The sequence below is a fragment of the Aythya marila genome, assembly GCF_965140915.1.
Source record: "Aythya marila genome assembly, chromosome: 6".
Taxonomy (NCBI): domain Eukaryota; kingdom Metazoa; phylum Chordata; class Aves; order Anseriformes; family Anatidae; genus Aythya; species Aythya marila.
Window position 1 is genome coordinate 3,180,906 of NC_139047.1, and position 25,463 is coordinate 3,206,368.

Sequence of the window (25,463 nt, forward strand, 5' to 3'; positions counted from 1 at the left end):
AAATGGTCATCAGTATGTGGAACTGTACTGTGTGTTGGGTTCTCTGAATCAGGCCAGGTGAAGCTTCAGCTTGTTATTCCTGCTGATTATGGATATCAGTTTCTCAAAATGCTTCAACATTGCTGAAATAAATATTTTCTAGTGAAAAATATTCTCATTTCTTTTTCATATCTTGCAGCCAACAGAGTTTCATCACCATTACTTCTTGCTTTTATGCAAAAAAATACTGAATATTAGTTCTTAGTTTTCACTTTTCTTTCCCTGAAAATAGCAGAAAAAAATATCTCAGGAAAAGTATTTTCACCTTAAAGATTAATCAGCTGACATTGTTATTAGAAATGCCAAGATGGAGGCAATTTTATTTTCGTAGTCTTTCCAGTGAAGTGGATAAGGACCATTTTTTCCTTCCTTCCTTCCTTCCTTCCTTCCTTCCTTCCTTCCTTCCTTCCTTCCTTCCTTCCTTCCTTCCTTCCTTCCTTCCTTCCTTCCTTCCTCTCTTCCTTCCTCTCTTCCTTCCTCTCTTCCTCTCTTCCTCTCTTTCTCTCCTCTCTTTCTTTCCTTTTCTCTCTCTCTCTTTCTTTCTTTCTTTCTTTTTCTTTCTTTCTTTCTTTCTTTCTTTCTTTCTTTCTTTCTTTCTTTCTTTCTTTCTTTCTTTCTTTCTTTCTTTCTTTCTTTCTTTCTTTCTTTTTCTTTCTCTTTCTTTCTTTCTTTCTTTCTTTCTTTCTTTCTTTCTTTCTTTCTTTCTTTCTTTCTTTCTTTCTTTCTTTCTTTCTTTCTTTCTTTCTTTCTTTCTTTCTCTTTCTTTCTTTCTTTTTCTTTCTTTTTCCTTCCTTCCTTCCTTCCTTCCTTCCTTCCTTCCTTCCTTCCTTCCTTCCTTCCTTCCTTCCTTCCTTCCTTCCTTCCTTCCTTCCTTCTTTTATCTTTTTTTCCTTTTTTAACAGCTCAAAATAGCAAAATTGTAATTGTAAAAGGTGCATTTTGAGATTTCTGGACAGAACAAAATGTGAAAAATTTAGTTACATAAATTTTCAGCTCTTCTCCACAGGCACATTTTCACTTCCATAAATCGTAGACTGCTGTCTACTTGGGAATATAAATGTGTTTTTAGTTCTAAGTGTGACTAAAAATAATCAGTCTAAATGAAATAGTTTGAGAAAATTAACTTTGTGAGATTTTCTTTCAGGAAAATAGAACAAAAATATGGGTGTCAAGTAGTATTATCCTGAATTGATTTTTTTTTTTTTTTTTGAAAAAAAACTTTTTCTCTATGTTTGTATTTTTTTTAAATCAAAGGTGGTATATGCCAGCAAACTTAATCTCTCAGCAAATGTTGATCTCTGTTGCTTTTCCCTCTATGGAAAGGTTTTTCATTGCAGAAAGAGATGATGTAGGAAAGTGATTTGCTGGAGGTCAACAAACCAGTGGTAGGATCATAAGGATCATAATTTGAAATCCATGTTTCCTGTGCTGTGTATAAGTGCATGAGGAACAAGGATTTAGTATGCGATGAAGACATATGAGAAAAATAGGGAGATCTCACAATGGATCTGCCTTTTCAAAACTGCCATTAAACAGGAATAATTTCCTGTTTATATATATTGTTCATATATATATGAGGGAGATAGATTTATATTTTCTTAGTTCCATGTTGCTCATGTGGATTCTGTTTTTTTAAATATTGGAAAAATTCTTGAAGTTAAGAGTCTACAAAACATAATGCTTGTATATGTTTGGGAGCCATATGGGAGCTTCTCACCACAGCTGTATGAACTGTGGTGTGAGGCTGGGGAGAAATGCAGCATGTATAGATCACAGGCACTCTCAGCATGCACATATGTAAATTGTGTGTGTGTGTGAGTGTCAGAGGGAAATGTGCCAGAGCTCCCAGCAAGTATGTGTGCATGCACTTCGGACACCAAAAAGTTTCTTTGTGTAAAAGACTTGCTGCAACATTATGATTTAGATGTTTGTTTTTGGACTCATTCCTGCTGTTATTCACTGGAAACGCAATCAATTTCTCAGAATTTTGTCTAGTCTTCCTTTAAATACCCAAGTGATGTAATGAAGATGTAAAGCAAATCTTAAATGAAGTTTTTGTGGCACTTAGAAGAAAAAATTCTGAAATCCCTTTTTATAGCTTTAAAACTAATCTCTCCATTGCAAACTCATGCAGGCATGATATCACCTTTTGGCTTAAAATCATTCCATCTTGCCAAAGAGTGTTGCTACTCCTCACCTTTTAAATACAATTTGATCTTCTCATGCAGCTCTAACAATAAGATTTTTTTTTTTTTTTTTGATGGGTTGAAGGCAATCACAGAAAATAACAACTTGGCACAAGGGAATGTAAAATGACTGATAATTTTGCAGGAAAAAAATGTAAGTGTTTGGCTTCTGAGGCTGTAGGGCAGCAAATGTCCTTGCCTAAGGCATATAAACAAAACTGAGTTTCTAGAGGGTTTTTGTTTTGCTTCTCTATTTCTTAATCTTCCAAAGTCACTCTTATTGTTTTGGTATTTTGGTTTTTTTTTTGCTAATAATTTTACCCTCATGAAAGGATATCATTGTCATCACGGATTTTCATGTGGCAGCCTTCCTTCCAAATATTTGTTCAAGGGGTGCAAAAATCCCTTCCAGACCTCTTCCTTGTTTGACTAATGCTTCTCTACATAGCTGAGAAGAACCCTGGAGCTACACCAAATGGTGGATCCTTTACTATATCCCCAACTAATTTAAACCTAACTCAGTTGCATCGTTACATGACACCGCAGCTTACAACTTGTATAGATACAAGTCCTTAGTCCTTGATATGTCACTGTTAGTAAGATCATCTCTTTTAAGGTAAAAGAAGCAATAAAAGGCATCATAAATTATTTAAGGTAATATATGTGTCATGAGGGAATCTATGTCACTTAACAACTGCTACTGACATTATATTTAATGCTTATAGTATTTTAGCACTGTGGCTGGTACTTGTCAATTAAGTCCTGCTCCAAAAGTAAGTACCCCTGCACAATTAGGTTTCAGATATGAAACACATCATGGCAGTGAAGAAAACAGTTTAGGTCCCCATACCATCACTGCCCTAGAACACATAAGGCCATGATAAGCTCTGAAAAACACATTTGAGTTTTGGAGAAAAGTGTGTTATAATGGAGTACTTGCCGATATGTGATAAACTGACATGGTCTTTAGAATTTATATTCCGAGCAAAGATATAAAATCCAGTACATAAACAGAAAAGAAAAAAAAAATCTGTTTTTTCTATGTGAGTCTCTCACTTGTTTATCAGCAGATATTTACAAGTGAAGGGCATAATTTTTTCCTGATTGTATTGATCATTCAAATTATATACTTAAACCCACTTCTTTGGATATCTTAGTTTCAAGAAATATCACTTTAAAAGTATAAATCAATTCAAAATTTGCCTCTGCAATCTGGAGCCCAGGATGGAATATATAATGTTCCAACTTTCAGCCTGCATGACTATTAGCATTAATTGCTTCCTGAGAATACTGCAAACAAGGCATATTAAGATTTCTTTTCTCCTTGGTAGAACTCTAACACTATCATTATGGAAAGTTGATATAAATTTTGTTGCTCTATGGGCAGAATTTTAAAATATTAGAATTTCAGCAAGTGTATTGCAGGCTGTGTTCAGACTGCTAAGTATCATTAATATTCCCTGCATGTAGAAATATTTTTCCTCATTCTTTTCCCTGGTACTATAATGCTAAAGAACAATCAGTAAGATAAAAGTTGTCATACAGCCCTTCCACACACAAAAGATGTTAAGATTGTGAGAAAATGCTTAAATTTTCATCTAGAATTGTTACATAAAAGGCAATCAAAATATTATCACCCAAGTGAAATATCTCTTGTGTTACACTATATAGATGGTCCTGAGAAGACAGAAAGAAATTTTCATTGTTTTTTGGGGAAAAAAAAAAAAAAAAAAAAAAAAAAACTCTATTGTAATGCCATAGCATTTTATATAGATCAATTTCTGTGATTGAATATGGAATAAAAGATTCATACAAGATTCAGTCCAAGCACTCTACTGTATAATTTAAAAAACAAAACCAATGAAAATGCTTAGCAGTGTAAGTTTATCTTTGCTCAAAAATCACCTTGTTAAGGTGGAGCCTCCAAGCACCTCCAGACTACTAATCTAGTCCTGAAAAACAAATGTGACATCACTGCCCAAAACCTCACCCTCCCCTGCTAGTTCTGCCTCCAAATAATGGGATTTTCAGCAGGTTTTAAAAGTCAACACATTTTATAAGAAGGACTGGAGTGAATTCCAGAGTTGAAATTCTTCCCACAGAAAGACTTGCCAGGATCCAGTCTATATGCCAAGAAAACTAGAGTGAGATATCCTCTGCTGCTGCATTTTCACAAGCAGATAGCTGTGGTCTCACTGGCATGCAGCTTCCAAGCCATTGACATTTTTACATTTTTCAGAAACATCACACTGCACTCTGCCCACTGTTGGACAGCCAGCCAGTGCACACTAAGGAGCGCTCTGCTCTTAATGTGTGGGTCACAGTTTTCTAAATTACCTTGTTTCTAAGCTGATATGAAAAACAACTTTCTGAGGTGTAGTAGTAACAAAAATATTATCTATCATATTTTCTGTGAAAAGCATAACACCTGAGAAAAATAGTTATTCTTCTCTTTGGATGATCAAGCACAGTTTACTAGCATCTGAAGCTTTCTTTCTCTCTTGCTCCCTCCACATTAGCACCTCACTTGGCATACTGAGACACAAAATCTTTGAGATACACTAGTTGTTCTCCCAGATCTACCAATATCCCTTCTATTTAATCAGTGTCAGTATTTAGCTTACTGCACTCCACAGCCGTTTCTTGGTCTGAGTGATGATAGTGAAGCAAGGGAATATTATTAGCAGTCTGTGAACGCTCTTCTGCTGCTTTCTTTTCCCTTACCCATACCCATCCTTCCACATACCCATCCCTCTGGGAGATCAGAGAGACTTTGGTGGCCAAATACAGAGAATCCCTTTAGCAGACAAATAACTTCTTTTTTCCCTTCTGGACTCTCAGCAATAATGACTGCAAGTATAGACGTTCCTGGGTATTCATATTCAAGTGCACTGTGTAGGGTCTAAAGTTCAATGCTGATGATAAAAATGGTCATTAATAGTATTACTGTAATCATTATAATGTTAGATTTTTACAAATTCATCTGTGCCTTTAATAAATTTAAAGGAAAAATTACAGACACGTTCATATACATGAGTGGTTTAAGAATAAATCTTCTGAATATTTGATTTCTTGTTTTATTAAATGAAAAGTCCAGGCTAATTAAAGAAACTCATAAGAATTTCTGCTTCTCCTTAAAAAGAGTTCAAGACAAATAACTATTTCTTGTCCCTAAATCTTTACTTATCATCTCCATATCCAAACTAATCCTCTGCAATAATGACTATATTGTTTTTCTATACAGTATGCATTTGGGAAAGACTGAAAATATTAGTAGCTATGATTGGATCATTGTTTTGCAGGTTTGGCAGAAGTTATAATTATGTATTGCTGTATTTCCACTCTAGATGGTACTCTTAAGAAAGTTAACAAATTAATAAATTGCATCCCCAAAAGCTAAGGGAAGCATGGGAAGAACTATTCCAGGATTAAGGAGCTGTAAAGGGTAACACAAAATGTTGCCATTTCCCCAAATCCATCCTTTCTTTCTCCATTGGCTGTTTCTTGTGAAAGCTAAGTGTTTGAATACCAACCTGTTAGGTATTGAACACTGCAAGAGCAATTTAAACAATTAATTTCAATATTTCATTAGGAATGGATGGGTCCATCAGCAGCTAGGAAGGTGTTTGCTTTCTATGCCTGCACTCTCAGGGTTTATGTTGCAGTTCTGGCCGCTGTATTAGGGGATATACAGTATTGCTGAATGCTGAGGAGGCAGAATAATCCTTGGTGGTGCTTCAGAAAAACATTCCTTAACTCTGAGAAACACTTTCAAACTTTTATTAATTTTCTTAATATTCACAAAGATCTACTGTGGCATGTCTCTGAAGGTGTTTTAATCCATCCCTCTAAAGTGTGAGAACCACATTTTGTCATGTTAAAGCTCTTCGCTAGGTTAACGGTACACATTGATTGTCAGTTTATTTAGGTACCTATCCTTTCATTCTATCAGTCTAAATTTTATACAGAGTGGATTGAGGTGGATTGAACGCATTGCATGTGCTCTGTTTCAGTGAGAATGAATATTTCTAATAATCCGTAATATTTTGTCATGCATTCCCCATGGAGTATGCTCATATTTTCCAAGAATTTCTATAGTATCCAAATGTGTTTTGTATTCTGAGACATGTCTAATAACATTAGTTAGCATTAACAAGTCGGAAGTAACATTTTCCATTTTTATATGAGAACATGAACAGCATTCTTTGAAAAGCAAAGCATTGTTTTTGTATTCTGTCACATTATCCTGTCCCACTGATTTGCATGTCCACTCAGAGCTGCACACTGAGATGCAGTGGCAGGGCAGGACAGCCCTCTTTGGATTAGTGAGGCATAAATGGTCCAGGAATAATGCAATCAGGAACCAGCTGTGAACAGAATCATCTGGAAGTTAAATCGCAGCTATAATTAGACTAGCAAAGGTGAACGTATAAGAAAACAAGGAGTAAATAAGGGAATGGTCTTTCCTATAGTCAAATATGGGAAAAAGAGGACCACCTGATTTTTTTTTAGAGTTGTTAGATCCCTGCCTGTAAATAGATTCACTCAAACTGATAGATGTGGTTTCAGAACAGGCTGTTATCAACACAGTTTTGAAAAGGCTTTAGCTAGTAGTATTTTGACACTGTTTTGACAGAGGGAGTTGGAATGGGTCCTCTCTAGCTTAGGGAGTGATTGAAATGTTTCCCCTGAAGAGCAGTGTATACCTCAAGCCACTTCAGAAGTAAGCAATTCTGAATATAAAATATTCTTTATTAGACAAAAGACAGTGGAAAATCCATCTGAGCCTGGTGCTTTTCTCGTTTTAACTTTTGTGACTGTTATTTTATGTTTTCTGCTTTCCAAGGGCTACTTTTATAGGAAATAACAGATAGAGAAATACCTATAGATATATAGAGAAATAATAAAATTGCAAACATCTACACTGATTCCACTGAGTGTTACATAAAACTTGTGAAGTCAGTCAGAGATTGTCAAATGTGGTGTTATTTCTGTCCAAAATAGCAACCATTTTTGTTTAGCAGTTTTTTGGATAAGCACCTAAAACAGCAACTTGTCCTGACACACTCAGCCCAAAGGTGTTTTGAAAAAAATAGGGCAAATTTTATGTCTGCTTTTGTAACTTGTTAATTTCAGGTGTGCATTAAGGTCCATAGTTCCTACAAGGAAAAGACCAATGTATATCATAATCAAAGGCTCTGATTCCTACTTTGCCAGCGTTTTACCACTCGTGTAAGAAAAACATGCAAAAGGACATCAACTAAGAAAGGCATTGCTTGCCATCAAAATATTAAAGAAGGGTCTTTGAAAGCACTCTTAAAAATAAAATAAAGAAAGAAATAAAACCTGTGAAATTGCAGGGCATGTGCTACAAGTGCAGAGACTGGGATTACGTCAGGTTGCAAAGTGGGAACAAACAGGGTATGTTTAAATGGCCAAACCTCACTGCAGCATAAGATCTTTGAAAGTAAATTGCTCTTCTGAAAGTCATCCTTGTTTTCAGTTAGTTCCTGACAAACTATAAAGTAATTTGGGTCACTGTGGATAGACTGCATTGCAGGAAAGGCAGTGATCCTGAGCTGCAGAGCTATACAACCTTCAAACAGAAGGTAGGCTCAGACCTGCCGTAGCAGACTGCCTTACAGGTTTGTGCCATGGGAAGAGGCACTGGCTTTTCTGCGATGGAAATTGAGTACTACAGCTACATCACCATAATGGCAGAAACACCATGTGACATCCAGATTCGCAAAAAAAGGTGCAAGTAAATCAGATCATCCAAGATTACTGAAAAACAGGAGCTAGCCTAAGTGAACTGGACTCACATACTGAACTAACTTCATATCTGGAAGCACTTTTTTAAAGATTTGTTCATTTGAACTATTTTTATTTCCTTCTTTTTCTACCCTTCCCCCCCCCCCCCCCATCTAAGTGGGAGTACCAGTCCCCCCTCCTTAGCATGACAAAGTTCTGTGCTGTAGCTTAACCCCAGGTCCTTTGTAACATGCATCTCCCTCACACCTAACTCCTGGCCACTTCAGCAGTCAAAATGCCAATCAATTTTCCTCTCCCACTTCATTGGATTATTTAGACTCTTTCCATTCGAGAAGGCATACTGAATTATTGGGTATCATTATCGCTAACAAAGAAACAGGCCACCTGCAGTTACTTAACACTGAGATGAAAAGACAGCATAATTCAAGGCAGGTTTTTGACAAGCAATCTGAGCGGGTTCCTGGATCAATGAAATGGAAGGGACAGTTTCTCGAGCCCCACTGGAGAGCAGTGCCACACTGGCTGGCTCAGCTACACCAGCGTAAGGACGTACTCAGCAGATCCTACACTGCCCAGCAAATTGTTCACTGCCCAGAGCAATGACTGGATCATCTTCTATTTCCACACTGCTCCCTGACCTTGCCCTGGGTTTTGACAGTTTCATGCATTCATGAATTTGATCCTTGCTCTTCCCAATTTCAGAGCTACTGGAATGTTTCTCTACTTGTGAAGTACCTGGGAGAAACATTACTGAGATAAGAGAAAGAAAAGAAAATTTGAACACTACTTATGCTGAAGAAAAAAAAAAAAAAAAGTGTGTTAACAAAAGGAGACAACTGACAAGCTGTAGCTTTTAGACTGCTTCAGATATGCAAGCAAGTCACATTCAGCTTTCAGCCCCAGCATCTTGTAACATACTCAAAACTGAGCTTAAACAGAAAAAGAAGGCAAAAACAACTCTTTACAAAAATAAAAAATATCTCACAATATAACTCACAATATAAAATGTAAATATTAATCCCAGAGTAAGGGTGCATAATCATGAGCAACGAACACTGTCGCTGGTCAGTCCTTTGATGCAACCAGCCTGGTCAGCAGCAAGCTACTTACTTCACTACACATGCCGAAGTTGTAGATGAAGCAGCAATATGTCACACTACATAACAAATCCATCAACACAGAGGGCTTGGAGGAAATCTGTATCATGTTGCACACAAAAAGTGGGAGAACTTGAGGTCCACTCCACTCCAAAGATCCAGATAGAGAATACGACCAGGTGAAAATAGTTCCAGTAAATATGCTGCAAGCTCACCAGCAGAGTGCCTCTGACACTTCTTACTAGGGGACAAGAGCAACATCTTCAAAAATTTGGAAATCTTTCAAACAGCATTGAAAAGAAACAAGCTACGGCAGCAGTATCAGAGCTGGCCATTTTAGAGCTTAATCCAAACAATATTCATTCAGAACAGGAAAGAGCTAAGTCTATTAGGAGACTGCTAGTGATTTATTTGCCTTTTTTATGGAGTCATGCAGTGGGTAAAGGTGGCTAATCTTGTTGGGCTCCATTAAGGAAGTCTCTTCAGGCTTCAGAAAGCTATGCATACCCACCTGGGCTTCACAACCAACATGACTGGAAATTTCATGTAGTGTTCACAGTCTATTTGCATGGGCGTGGAAGCAGACTTGCATTAATAATACCTGTATGAAGGGCCTAAAAAATCCTGGTCACATCATTAGACATGCTCCCTAGACGTTTTTTCTGCATCAGAAAAGTCTCCTGACTACCTCCTTTATTTTTGTCACATCCACAATGTTTTTAATAATAGCTTTATAGTACACCAGAAGTCCACAGAGGAAGACATTTTTTAATTGATTCTTTTTCTTTCTGCTAGAAGACTTTTAAATATGTCTAACAGTATCTGACTTCCATGGAGAGATGCTACTCTTACACCTTTGAGGTATAAGATGCAGAAAAGCCACTATAGGAAGATCATAGACAGGATTTGCCTAGGAGAGGATGTGAAGTCTGGATTCATTTTGTCATCTATAAAGGAGACTTAGAACACTAAATCTGTACTTCTCACAATCCAGGATTTCCCCTGGAAATGTTTTATATATCCAAACAATCACACAACCAAACTAGTTAAGTAGAAGCTATGGAGCTGCAGAACAGCCGTGCCCATCTCAAGGTCCTTTCAGGTTTGTGGGAAAGGCTTGTTTTGTGAGAGTAATGTGTTTTTTTTTCTTAGTTTGCTTTTCTTTTTCCAGCCCAGAGAGAGATGGTTTTAAATTGTGAAAACACACAGTGAGGTTGTCAAGGGGAGGATGGCTGCACGCCAACAAGTACATCTCCACCTCTGAAAGATAAAAGCGGGCTCTTTCCGCAGCTGAGTTGCTCTAACAGGTACGCTCACTTAAAAGCAAGAGCTGCTTTCTGCTCACGGCACCACGTCAGACACGGCTGGGGCTCTGGGTGCCCCCTCGGCACGGGTGTTGGTGCCCATGCCAACAGCAGCTCTGCTCCAGGGCAGCGGCATGGCCTGGGCCAGGCTGGGGGCTGCTGGTCTGGGCCCTTCCTGGGAGTCCCCCAGCATCAGTACTCAGCGCCACTGACTTGTCAGTGAAATCCAGATATCCCAGCAGTTTTGGAGATCTGGTAACGTGTGTGCAGCCTCACAGGAACACAGTTCCCCTAAAGTCTGGATAAAAGAAAAAACGCCTTTGGCAGCATTCAAGCAATGCATTCATGAAGTCCTTTGGAAAGGGAATTCCAGTATAATTCAGTATGATTGTAAATACTCTAAAATGTGTAAGCCTAAATGGCAAAGGGAATTGTATACTGTAGTTTGTGATAAATATTCTGGCAATGTACTGTTTTGAGCTGCCCCACTTACCCAATGCTCAGTGGAGTTAAGTAGTTAAATTTATGTGCATGGTACTGAAACTGTAAAGCTGAGTGTCAACCTCAGACCTGTTTTTTCCTAAAGCATAATAAAAATACCAGTGGAAAAATTCTCCCAAACCTCAGTCTGGTAAAAGGACTGCAAGTCAAGCAGAAAATTTAAAACACCTCTGGTTTTCCTGACCAGGCTGTCACAGCCCAATCTGCTGTGACAGCACAGGAGGCACAGCCTGAAAGCACGTTGGGGAAGGGGTCACGGCCTAGACCCCTCTCTTTTTGACAGAGGTGAAAGTCTAGGTGCAGAGTGCCTGCCTGCACGTGCTAACAAGGTGGCTGTTCCATGAGCCATCAAAAATAGAGGTGGGACATGAGGGCTTTCTGCCTCCTGGGAGGTCCCAAGTTTGCCACCATCCTTCTTTCTGGGCTGGAAGTTCTCTTAATTTCCCATTCAAGCTCTAGCTGTGAATGTACTTGCTTGTCCTTAGTGTGAAAAAGACAGTACTAACTATAATGTACAGCTCTCCCTAAATTCTCTTTTGAGGGTTTCCAAAGCCATGGCATAGCAGTGGCTGACCTTTGCTCCTTCAGCCAAGGTGCATGAATTCATTGTGTGACCCCCTAGCAAGGGCCGGCCTGCAAAGCATGGTCCTTCTGACCACGTCACATCAGAGGGGGGTCTCGAACCCCCCTCTGAACCAAAATGCCTCCCTAACTGCTGAGCTAAACAGAGGGAAGAGCTACACCTGAGTGGGTAGGACTGGCAGGCCATCTCAGGTGTTAGCGGTCTCTTGGAATGAGACAGGGTAAAGGAAACCAGCTGGGGACAGTTTTTTGTTTGCAGGCAGCTAGCTTGTGCTCTCTTTCTTCAGCAAGTTAGCACTATGGGGAGAAAGTGTTATATACAAAGCTGGGAAGAGTCCCTCATCGTGCCAGGTACCCCAGGGAGAGGCTGTGAGGGTGAGTTACTATTTATGGCACAACCCTGCTTTTCCTGTGATGTGGATGAGATAAGAGAGTACCTCATTCCTGAGGCAGAGGCCTAACGAGATGAGAGACTGGAGAATGCAGAACTGAGTTGTTCTGGCTCTTTTGTGTTGTTTGTTTGTTTGAATTTGTGAGGTTAAGGACAGGGTGGAGTTACTGGTGAGTATGCCTTCTAAAATATTTTAGGATGGCCTTTCTTATGGGTGTGCTGATTTCTCTGTCTCTGAGTGTGTATGGATAAGTTTTCTGACTACACCTGAAAGAACTCTGAAGGTTCTCTGCAAAATAACCAAATAAATGGCTATGTTGTGCATCGTAAAGTATACCTTGAGCACTGATAACTATCTGTATGTAGGGCTAGTCCCTTTTATTTTTTTAATATGTGTGTATATATATATATATTTATATAATACGTGCGCATGTATAATAACTGTTTGTCTGGCAACTGTCCTGAGTTTCTGCCTTTTTCTGAGGGACTTCCTGGAGCATCGAGTTATTCTAAACAATTGCAGTATAACACCAGCAGACCTTAGTTTTCTAGGAAAACCAGTGCTGCAAAGAAAGGAAGCTGTTTACTGATTGCTGTAAGACTTCATATGAAGTATGGGGAAAGGGAGATACTTGCATTATTTAAGCAAAGCTAGCTGTAATAGAGCCTCATGAGTGTGTTTGTGTGGGTAGGCCCTAGGGATGCCTCTAGCCTCCAGCTAGGAGCCTAAGAGATATCAACACATAAGAATGGAGTGCATGTTTTCCTTTCCCCCCTGTCTCACGTTCTTCAATTGTTGTTCATTTGTTTTTGTTTTTTTTAATAGTAAATGACTTCTTAGTTCTGCTTTCACTGTAGTCTGCTCTTTGCTTTTACTTCTTCAACTGGGTCAGGTGCAATGCCTCTTTTCCCCCTTTAAAAAAAAAAATAAAAAATAGCATGGAGTACTTTCAGTACTTCAAATTATTAGCAAATGTGTTTGTTCTTGTTTGACTACGGTAGTCCCAGTCTGCTTTTATTTTGCATTCTTAGCTCAAATGTGGGATGCGAAGTGTTTAATAGGTGTATTCTTTCCTAACACAAAACTGAATTTTTTGCTGAAAAAGCATCTTAAAAGCAAAGAACATACTTTTTTTTTTTTTTTTTTTTTCCTGTTTGACAAGCTAATTGAGGAGTTGAGTCAATGTGCATTAAGATCTACTGATTCAAATGGGCACAAGGTTTTTGTGGAGGTACACTTAACTCCTTTTTCACTGTCTCAGGAATTAAACAGGGGTGAGTAAAATTTCAAATGTAAATTGTTTTAATATTTCATTGTCTTTTTTTTTTTCCCATATCTGGAGTAAAAAGTTTATAGGCAATCCACTGAAAAAGATTCTCCAGAGCTTAAAGCTCAGGATATTATATTTATGGTTTTGAATTCTTGATTGAAATGCATGAATACTTTGTTTTTACTTTGTTATTTATGTTCAGCTTTTAAAAAAAAAAAAAAAAAAAGCCTGTGTTAAGTCTTTCAACATAGGTTTGTTTTTGTTTTTTGCAACTCTTTGAATTCCTGAATTTGAATGTGAGATTTCTGGTGAATTGCAGCCAGACTGGGAAAGGGATGTTCTGAATAGGAGAGAAATGTTTTACACTATCAGAACCCAAATACTTAAACTTTGAGGTCGTCACATATGCTGTTGTACAATGTGTAACAAATGCACCATAATCAGCAAGAAAAACTAAACAGCTCAATATACCAGGGTGGCAGAGGTAACTGTAGCTGGACTTGGGGGGGGAGAACAGAGCCGACTTGTGTTCAATTAGCAATGGAGGCTGATGCATCAGGAGTGCAAAGTACATTCCGAAAGACAAATTTTCTCTTATTCCTTCTTATTACCCCTTTTCCTTTGTTTTCCCTGCTAAGTCTCCACAGCTACATTCCAGAGTATCTGTGCATACTTGAAAATATTAGAAAAGTGAGGAAAAGTCTGTACTGATAAACACCTCCACTGACATTAAAGGGATGACATACCTTTTGTCTCCCCTGCTTTAAGTTTAAATAAAAATGCACAAACTGAAAAAACATATCTACTGCTTAAAGAAGTGTTAGTACTTATGCCAGAGGGAGAAGGCAGATACTACCTAAAGAAAAAAAAAATCTAACTGAAGGTAGATCTCTTCTGATCTCACACACCTGATGCTGGTTCTGACCTACCAGGCCAAGCCTTGACCCTGAGTCCTCCACCTCCGAGCTGCATCCTTCACCAAAGGCGGGTCTCATCTTGTGCTGCCTTCATACAGCCTTTATTTAAGCCCTTTGTATAAGGAAAGCAAAGCCTCTGGGATCCTTCAGCAAATCCTTTAGTCCTGCTGCAGTCACTCCCCAAGTTAAAGCTAAGCCTTTAGGGCTGTCCTGTTGTACAGAGGTCACAGGAGTTATGGATTTCCAACAGGAAGGGCAGCCCCTCCTTCAGACTGAAAATGGTGCAGTGAACAATCATGTTTTTCACTTTGCATTTGATTATTATTTCTCAATGCTAGGAATGTGGGTGGTACTTTCACAGCTACAATCTCAAGAAAAGTAAATATGTATGTCAAATGCAATACATTTAAGCCATTAGGCTTTTTGCCTCGCACTCCCCTCCCACCAACCCCCTGCCCCAATACAAACTATCAGGAGAGGAAAAAAAAGATTAGGATAAGAGGAGACACCCCCCCAATAGTTTGGGGGAGTTATTAAATATATACTTAGCTAACTGTTCTGACAACAATTCTGTTTTGAGAGTCTCAAAGCATGATTATGTTTTTATTTAGGTTTTACCTTAACAGAAATTCTTGGTGTCAAGTATACCTGCATACTATTTTAGGTAATGCCATTAGATATAGCAGTGACAAGTTAGCAAGCATGTAATATCCTAAGGCAAATAGATTTGTATGTTCTTTTTCAGACTGGATGATTGTCGCACTCTCTAAAGACATTTTAGATCAGTAAGAATGTCTCCTCAGGGAATCATAGTGATAACTACTTTTGACAAGTAGTAATAACAGAAGTTTAGTCCAACCATGAAATGAAAGACTCATGCTGAAGCCAGGATTACTGGTAGTGGACTGCAGGGGCACTGTAATTGCACACCACTCGGTTTAGTGATGGCACATCTGCCTTCACTCTGTCTGTACTTGTGAATTTAGAATTACCTGTCTCATAGTATCAAGCAAAACGCATAATATTGATTTGAGGAGATCAATCGTAAGAAGCGCAGTTTTAACTGATGAGTAGGTAAAATTAATCCCTTCCACAGAAAGCCATTGTATTTTATGTTACAACTTGAAATACAGGGAAAATTCCCAAATTCTCCATGTGACTGATTGACATCACTCCTATCTGATTATAAACAATTTAGAGGATCTTTCAGTAGCTCAATTAGGTGGCAAGACTCCCCCCAGCAGGTGTATCATTGTATCGTGGTACTTCAGAGTTACCCTTTGCAATGATGACTCTCCCTCAGCTCTTCGTTGTTGTTGCTACTTTACTGAGCCATCAAAGGCTATCGTTATTACACATTGACACCGAGCTACAGAATGGTTGATAAATCTATATTCAAGTTGCGTTTAAGATCGATATTATAGCAGTTACCATGCCAAATCAATATTAACCAAGTTGCTAGCTCCCAGTGCCTGATGTGCTGTAATTATTCCTCTTTTCACATAGAATACAGGAACCTAATCCAATGCTCGCTGAAGTCAAGAGAGACTCTCATTGATCTCAGGCTTTGGATCAACCCTTGCTTGCTTTTATTTACTCATATTTGTCATAGGATTGTACAGAAAATTACACACAACAGAAGGCCTGTTTATTCAGTCCCTACATCATGTTGTAACGTATGTACTATGAGCTTCTGCTGTTATTAAAGCTGGCACAAAGATGCTAACTTGCTACTGTTGGATTTTTTGGACTATTTTGGTAGTGTTATACAGACAGTGACTGCTTAATACAGATTTTAAAGAAATTGCTTCAAAAATAATCCATAAATTCTGATGATACAGCACTTTAGGAACAACACATTTGAGACAGATCAAGTAAGACTAATTATCAAAACAGACTTGTGTAATCATTTATGCTTCCATGTTTTAATTGAACAGTAGGATATTTCTTTCAAAAAGTGTGTTAATTGGGGTCTGCTCATGGGAAGGGCTGACTAATTGAACTGGCATGAGCCTGATAGCAGGTTTTGTCATTAAAATGTTAACTTTTAATATCAGTGTTACATTGCAAATATTGTCTTTCTTTCAGTTGAATTAGTCTATCTGGCACATGCTAGCTCAATTAGTAGCTTGCTTTCATGAGCAGACCCCAATTAACACACACTTTTCTTAAAGAAATATTCCACAATTTAAATTAGCACATTTACATTAGAAGTAATTATACTGGTTTTGGTTGATAGTTGTTCCTAATTTTTGTGATGATTAAATATGCTTTAATGGAAAATAATACTTGCTGATTAATTAGTCAAGTCATACTCCATTTTCGTAGATCTTCAAATGTGGAAGACAGAGAAACTAAGCTAGGACTATAACTGGGGGGGAAGACATTATTTATAAACAATTTCCCTACACAATAGGCTGCTATCGGGTCTCCCCTGTGGTGTACTAAACTTTTTTTATGACTTGTTTCTGTATATATGGCCTAACTCTGTGTCGTGGTTTAACCCAGCTGGCAGCTAAACACCACACAGCCGTTTGCTCACCCTCCCCCCCTCCCTCTCTGGGATGGGGGAGAGAAATGGGAAAATGAAGCCCGTGAGTTGAGATAAAGACAGTTTATTAAGACAGGAAAATAATAATAACAATAATGATGATAATAGTACTACTTCTAATAATGTGCACAAACAAGTGATGCACTATGCAATTGCTCACCACCTGCTGACCGATGCCCAGCCTAACCCCGAGCAGTCCAGCCCTCCCTCCCCCTATATATTGTTTAGCATGATGTCAGATGGTATGGAATACCCCTTTGGCCAGTTTGGGTCAGCTGTCCTGGGTCTGTCCCCTCCCAGCTCTTGCTGCACCCCCAGCCTGCCTGTTGGCAGGACAGAGCAAGAAGCTGAGATGTCCTTGGCTTGGTGTAAGCACTGCTCTGCAACAATTAAAACATCGGGGTGTTATCAGCACTCTTCTCATCCTAAGCCAAAACATAGCATTCTACCAGCTACTAGGAAGAAAATTAACTCTGTCCTAACTGAAACCAGGACACTCTGACCTTTGAAGCAGAACCAAGTGAGGTAGCAACTAATTGGGACACCTCGGCTGTAAGATAGGTGAGCTCATTATCTTCTGTGAGTGAAAATACCTAAAAAGGCATCCTTGGCATAATGCAGATATGATGAAGGTCTAATCCAGAATGTCAGGATAAAAACAGGGAAAGCAATGAGCTGGAACAGACAAAAGCATCTAAGCTCAGCCCTCCTGCTCATGAAGGAGTCTGCTCTCAGGTAACTATTTAGGGGGCTAAAGCAATGGCTGCAAGCTCTCTAAATGTGTATTTAAGAAATATATGAAGAACCTGATCAATCTGTAGCATAGGCTTTTTGCTGTCATTGACTTTCCATGTGACTTGAAGTAAACCATGCTGAAAGTTTTTATGTCTGCGTAGTTTTGGTGCTGTGTGACAGGGTTCTTGTTTTAGCATAAAGAAATGTTTCAGATTTAAAAAGGTTTTGGTACTATAATTCATATAAAATATATGAAAGCTTTTTTACAATTTGCATTTATGTTTCAAAGGGATCATTAAGCATCATACCTATATGATGAGTCATTAAATCTTCCTACCTCTCTGTGACTCACCTTTAAAGCATAACTTGTGGCTAGCCAGAGCATTCCTTCCCAAAAAGGCATCCATGCTTCAGGAGATGCAATCTAACATTTTGCTTTGGAGCATGTTTCGATGATTAATCACTCTCATTGTCACAAAACTGTCTAATTATCCACCTGGACTTTGTATGGCTTCAGTTATTGATTTCTGAATCTATCTAATCTTGGTGGTGGTGGTAGGGATACTTTACTCTTCATCACTGGTTATTTCTCCTCATTTTAAGAGCTGATACATTCTCAGCGTTCCTATAAAAATGTATTTAGTGTTCTAGCGTCTCTCAGCAGAGATAGGAGGAACACCTGTCCCTAGGATAGGAAGGATAAACACTGTCATGTTGAGAGTCCCTTCTGTTGTAACTCTACATCCTCAATCACTGAAATGTTTGTCTTTGAAGTGTATGTATCCAGTGAAACAATGGTTCTGTGTTGTCAATCCCATTCTAAAAACAGCGTTCTCCAGAGCTCCTGTACATCTGATATTTGGAATTCTCTTAGATGTTATGTGAACAAGATATTTAAATACATATACATTATTACCTATATTGAAGCTGACTTGCATAAACTATAAGCTTTGTCAAAACTCATCTGAAAGAAGATGGGAAATTTTGGTGAGAGCAAATGTAATCAGGTTATAGCTGAGTGGTTCTGTTTTTCTTAACCCTCCTCTATGTAACGGCTGTGAAAAACAAGAGAATGCTTTTTTGAAGTGAAGCATCTGTTATGAACAGGCATGTGTGCCATGTAGTACAACATCTGAGAGGAAGCTGTACTTTAGAAATAATGCAATCCTCCAGAGACTTGTCCAGCAAAAGTATCACTCAAGGTCACTGCGATTCCACATGCACAGTGGTACACACAGGCTGGGAGCTGCTTCAGAGGAAAAGATGTGGGGTCACATGAGAGCAATGTTGCTTCTAAAAAGCAGAATAACTTTTTTTTTTTAATTTAGCTCATGGTAAATATACATAACAGTAGTGGAGAAATGAAAAGCCAGATGAACAAAACAATTCCTTCCCAAACTAACAACTCACTTCTGGAAATAAACAGAAACAGCTTTGTCATACAGCATGAATCCTGAAACTATACAGTGCATTCAAAGAATATGATCTGTGGTTTTCCATATCTGTATGTACTCAGATGTGTTGTTAACCGACAGCACGCAGGTAATGGAGAGTCAAATGGAGGACCTCCAGAGATGTGCGCACATATCCGAGTTAAAACTATTATCCTTTAAATGGTGATAGTGATAACATACTTGTGGCACTGCATTGATGCTAAGGCAAAGAACAAAACACAGCCTACTATCACAAAAACACAGCCTACTATCACAGATCCTATGGGGTTCAGCTCAGGTGAACCTGTAAAATAAGTCATCTTTTAGCTAAAGAGGAGAAACATGAATTCAGCATGGTGTTGAGGCCTATTTTGAAGAAAAGTGCTTTTAATTTCTCCAAGTACTTAAGCATTTCCTTAGCTGTGCTCTCAACCTGTGTCTCAAACGCTGCTGTGTTTTCTCAGCCAGTGTCCAATGTGTGTGGGGGCTGTAGTGCTTATACTTCTTGTGAAGAAGAGGTTACTGCTCCCAGCGAAGTGATAACCCAAAGCCACTTGCAGAGGATCTGGGACACGCTGAGAGGAGTTCTGTGCACTGTCACCCGAGTTTCTCAGATGCACTTCTTTCTTTCCCCCCATGTGCTTTCTGCTGCCTATTAATAGTAGAAATAGTATCACACTTAAAGAAATAACAAAATGACAACTTATGGCCAGCCTGCCTTTTCTCTAGGAGGATTTTTTAGCTTTGCAAATGTGCATATTATTTAGTGTCTTAAGATGGAGTTCATTATTCAACTGGAAGAAAAAATGCTGTCAATGGAAGATCACCCTAAAACCAACAAGCAGGACTTGAATTCAGTCAGAAATTTGAGTAGTTTGTAATATGATGGTGTGCATTGGCAAGAAGCTGTATTGTTACATTACTGAAGGTGAATTTGTGACTGGAAATACCCCTCAGATGCAATTTCCTACTCAGCAGTAGATTTTTAACAAGGACATGGCTTAGGTGAGTGATGAGGTCTTTTCCCAACTCTATAACCTGTGTTTCTAAAGGGGAAAAGATAAAAATCCTTTGTTCAATTAGGTGATAAATTAAGAAATGAATACTGATGCCATCTTTAAAAGACTGTAAGCAAGGGATGGCTATGATAATAACCAAGGTATTAATGTTTTGTCCTGTATTTAAAGAATTTAATCTGAGTTTAATTGATAAAGATTCACTTCATATTGGAATCAATGAAAAGGTTTGAGGGAGAAAATATCAAAGTAAAAAATGGAAGAATGGGTTTTTCTAATTTGTTGAGGTCAAGGTATTTTGTGACATAGCATCTTTTGAATTCCTATCTAGTCAAATTCCCAAGAAGTCTGCTGCTGTTTAGATATATCCAGAACTTCTTGTATGAAAGACAAAGGTGTGGAGGCATTCTTCAAAAGGACTGAACAATTCTTTAATACTGCTCAATAGTTTAGGTTAGTTTCTTCAGTAATTTTAAGATACCTAGAATGCAATGAATATCAAATAAAATGTGTAACCATAAGCCTCAGATGAGGCCCAATAAACCCCTACAGCCTTGTTCAAAATAGGTTATAACACTTCCATGTTTGTTTTTGAGTTTAACTTGCATGTCCTCATAATGTGACTGTAATCCCCCAAAGCCACAATGGTGTAAGAAATCTACCCTGAGTAGGGAGCAATATTTTGTCCTAATAATGCCAACAGCTGTCTTCTAACATTTAACCATGTATGTAACAAGGCTTAAAAAAAAAAAAAGAAGCAGTGCGTACACAGACAACAACTGCAGTGTGACCATCAGGCAATCCATTACATAGCCATAATGCACACAGCTGGAAGTTTTTTTTGGAGATGGCATTTGATATCATCATTGTTAGCCTTCATATAATGCAATATTTATTACAGTAAGGGAAGAAGGGAGTATTTTTAGCTGCATCTTGAGTAACTTATCTCCATGGCAACCCCTTACTTGCCTGCCCTGTTGCTGCTCTATAGAATGTTGTCACATTAATAATAAATGGAACACATCTAACACATTTGGCTGCCGATTGGCTCCCAGCCACATATTTCTCTTGTTCCAGTTGAAGGCTTTGCAAAGCTTAGGGTCCATAAGCAAATTTCATTCATTTTGTTTCTTAGAGAAAATTGCCTTGGATTATATTAAAGCACTCAGGAGGTTTCATCAATGTATGTGTTGTGTTTGTTGGGTTGTATTTTTTATTTGTTTTTGTTTCTAGTTCCACTTGAAAATGCCAAGGAAATCCATGAACAAATACAATTAGAAAAGCTAGAAACCCAGCAGCTGTGGAGTAATTTTATTTGACTTACATTTGTATGGATAAGAAAATGATGTTTTTTTAAAATTGCTTATGAGGAACCCCTGTGACATGTTTTTGAAGAACAATACTTTCATTAATGGTAACTTGAAGCAAGCAGCTCTCCAGGTGAGATCCTAGACTTGCTGATCATGTATGCATGTATGCAAAAAAGCAGCTGCAAGCAGTCAATCCTCATTTTGTGGTCTTAATATATGGACTTCAGATTTGGCATGTGAACTTTTTCAAGTTCACATACTAGGACTTAAAATATTCCCTACTTGGCATGAGAAACTATTTGGAGCCTGTTTCAATGGCACTGTACAAAAGTCCTTAAATATTACATATTCATATCTAAACGACAGTCCCAATTTCTTTTGTCCAGTCTCCCTCTCTTCTCAACCCTTATTTCGAAATCTGCATGAAAGAAAGAGGACAATTAGAGCTGTGTTTGTTGTATTACATGATCATGTGATCTCTTTCTACAGCCAACTTTCAGTTTCTTTAACACCTCAAATAGATGCCTCCTTTAACACCTCATATGCGTGCCAATAGAAATAAGTACTCTATCATTATTTATAGTAAACCTATTGCATTTTATTTTATGTCATGTTATGAATGATAGGTAGCTGGTTTTGGATCATGTATGCATTGATAAAATTTCCAGCTATTTCCCTCAAGTTCAAGACATAAACGAACATACAAAAAATAAAAATTGTTTATTCAAAACAAACACATTTGTGCTGTAAGTTAAGAAAAGAGAAGAACATCTCCAAAACTGACAGAACAGCATTTAACAATTAGTTTATTAGTTGGGAATGCCAGTCATAAACATGATGCTGCTACTCTCAGAGTTTATAAATAAGGGAAAAGAATAGTTTTCATTCTCAAACACTACCCAAGAACTGAAAGTTTCTAAAAGCCTGATCCAAAATACTTAATAGCAATCTCCAAGAGCAATATTATTGACCTCTGAGCTTTGAGTCAGTCTCTACAGACTTTTGACCTCAAGAAGTAAGGTTTTTACTCCAGACACTTTTTTTCTTCCCTTCCTGTTAAATGTCTAAAAAATCTAGAACCCCTCATGCAGGGACATTCCTTTTTTTTTTTTTTGTTTTCCTTTTAAATCTTAAACACATACGATGAGTCAGTTTGCTCAGGAAAGTAAATAGATTTTTTTTTTTTTAAATGGGGCATTAAACACTTCTGAGTCTCAAATTCAGTAAATACTCTATCATTAGTAATATCTGTATTTGGAGAATCCTGCTTGTAACACAATAATGGTGGTACTACATTTGAGAGAAACATGCTGTGTGTATGTAGAACCTACTGCTTCTCAATCATATTGGCCCTGTTTAGTATAAAGCCCAACTCGTAGGACTTCAGATGTTCATGCTTATTTAATGTAGAACTAGAACTTGCTTGACATCTGCTAAAAGTCCAAAAGATGAATGAACCTGGAAAGAGATGATTTTCTCCGTATCGGAGGAAGTTGCTTTGTAGTATAGGTGTGCTTCTGAACTTCGAATGAGGGGCTTTGGGCTGTGTAGTGTAGTGGATAAAAGAGGAAAATAAAGTAGGCAAGTAGCTAAGAACGGCGAAGTTCTGCAGGATGCTCATCTCATGAGCAGCTGGAATCCAGACTTCTCATTTAGCATAGCAGAAAGTTATGTTATTAATTAGGGAAATTTTCTCAAGTGCTATGAAGATGAAACTTTATATGTATAATTGCTATTAAGGTGATTACATGTTAATTCTTGGTTTGTCTTGGCTTGAGAGAAATCTACAGTCAAAAAGTTCTTATAATTAATTTTTAAGGGATAGATTTCAAAATGAACTGATTCTCTCATCTAGGACTTAGTGAAGAGGAGAAAAAAAGGAAGATTACTTCTGTTCTAAGCTTTGTGATACTTTCTGGGAAAACCAGGATTTTTTTTTTTAAGGAAGCATTTGTAACTGAGGCATCATCTTTCAACAGTTTTGCACCTGACTTTAGTGCAGTGAGAGTCTGGCTGTATGAAACAGGAGGTCTCACCTCCACATATGACTTCTGGTTACAGGCTGCATTTTCACCTCTCTTCTAGTGCTCTCCTTCAGCCTGTACAGGCACTGTTACAATAGGTTTGAAAGTGGTTACAGTGGCTGTCTACATTGTGGAGTTGACTGACTACACTGGATGAGGGCAAAAAACACGTCTTATTTTGAATATTTTATTAAATATGTTATGCTCAATTTATTAAATAGTATCTTCTTGGAGAACTCTAGATATTTGAAGAAATTATTTTTATCTGTGACGTTACGTATTTCCCTGATTTTTACTTGATTTCTTTGGTGTTTTTTCTTGTGTTTGTTTGTTTGTTTTCTGTCCCCAGTGTGTCACTTAACTATAAATGCTGACTGGAAGCCAGAACCTCAGCATCAGTACAGGAGCTCTAAAGCTGAGATTACTGCATTCTTTGTGCAAAAAGGGTCTCTTATTCTACGTGTAATACTGCAGATTGGGAAAAATACCATGAATTCTTCCTATTCTACACATGTTTCTATCCTTTCTTAGTCGCTGGAGCACAGTACTGTGCAGTAAACTAAATCCCAAAGACCACCTTGAGCCTTTTGCTGTTTCCATGATGTAATTCTCTGTAGCTTACTGGCTCAGGTCTTATCTGAGAACAAGATAGGAGTAAGCAACATCTTTATTTTAACTGTTTCACTAGGCATGCTTTTCCTTTGTCTCAAGGGCAACGTTTTTACTCATTTTATTTTTGGAGTTACCTTTCATCAGGTATATAATGAGCTACTTTAGATTCAGAAAGAAGAGACAGCTCTGCCTGAAAAACGGTCATTAACTTGAAAACTTGGGGAGGGCTCTAAGCTTTCCGCTGTGTGATTTTTTTTATTTTTTTTTTTCCCTTTTCCTGTGCTGTTTCCCTGTTCAAACCTGATCCCTGTAAAAGAGGGAGGGGGAAAGGAACAGCAAAAACTGAACAAGTATGAGACATACATGAGTTCTTTGTGGTGAGATGATCGTACTCAAGCTTTTCACAATTCTATTTATTTTTCACTTTCTCATTTACTGTACACCTGTCCCATGCTGGCATGGTTCTTGAATGATTCTCACTTTCAAAGCCAGATTTGTTCTTACTAGCACATAATAAAAAACATTTCCTGCTCTTAGTGAAATGCAGCTAAACAAAGATGCCAGATGGGGTGTACTTATCAGCTTTTTTAGAGTAATAATAGTCTTTGCTCTAAATAGCTTTAATAGACCATAATAATAACCTTTTGGCCAGCATACCCCAGGTAAGAAATAGAAGGTACTCTGGTACTTCTGAACACTGAGATTTTTGCAATGGATCTAGCTGAAGCTTGTAGCATAGTTGTTGGTGTAACTGGAATAACAACATATGAGGGGTATACATGCAGCTTCAGACAACTGCTTGCACTGGACTGGTGTAGCAGCTTGTCATTAATAGGTAGGATTCCAGTCTGACTCATATAGAAGATCTGGTCCAGGCTGTGTTTTTTTTTTTTAATTAAAAAATAAAAATAAAAATCAAGTTTTGCTGCTGTTTATACAGCAAGGATTAGGTTTTTTTCCTATATAACTTCTGTATATTTGCATTAAACTAATGATTGTTTTCTCTTGCTCTCTCTGCATACTTATATACTTTAATATGTCTGTGTACATGCATTTATATACATTACACTTCATAATATGTAAGCAGTGATTGAGTTAATTCATGGTCAATTCATGTTTTAATGGAGAGTTAGTTCCATATAAATATAGATTTTGAATATTTCGAGATTTCCAGTATGTACTAGTACATCTAGACTTCTTAAAAATAGCATATCTGCTATGTGCACAACAACTTATACCTAGACATTTGACGGATGCAAGCATGCAGCCTTGGTAGATGAAAATGCGTGCATCTGGAATGCTGAAAACAAGGAGCTATTGTGTCCTGTTGAATGTACAATCCTGAACCATCTAAGCTGCTAGTTCAAGGTATGATCTAGGGAAAGAATTTGGCTGGGCAATTAACAGCAAGGATGTGATTACAACTTCTGTGAGAATATTCATGTTATTAAAATGATACTTCTGCTTTTTCTGTGCTACTTGTAACTCTGCTTGATAGGACATTTGTATTCTATGTAATTCAAGCGTATTTACACACTCACAGAATGAGTGAACCAGTGTTTTCCTGCAACAGTTGAGCTAGACAATGTGACATAACTGAGTTGTAAATCAGACTTCAGTCTTAATTCATTCCAAATGTTCACTTCCTCAGTTGTTGCATGATTTCTTCTTTTCATTGTGGTTTGTAGAATATGTAGAAACAAACAGATAAGTAATATTTTG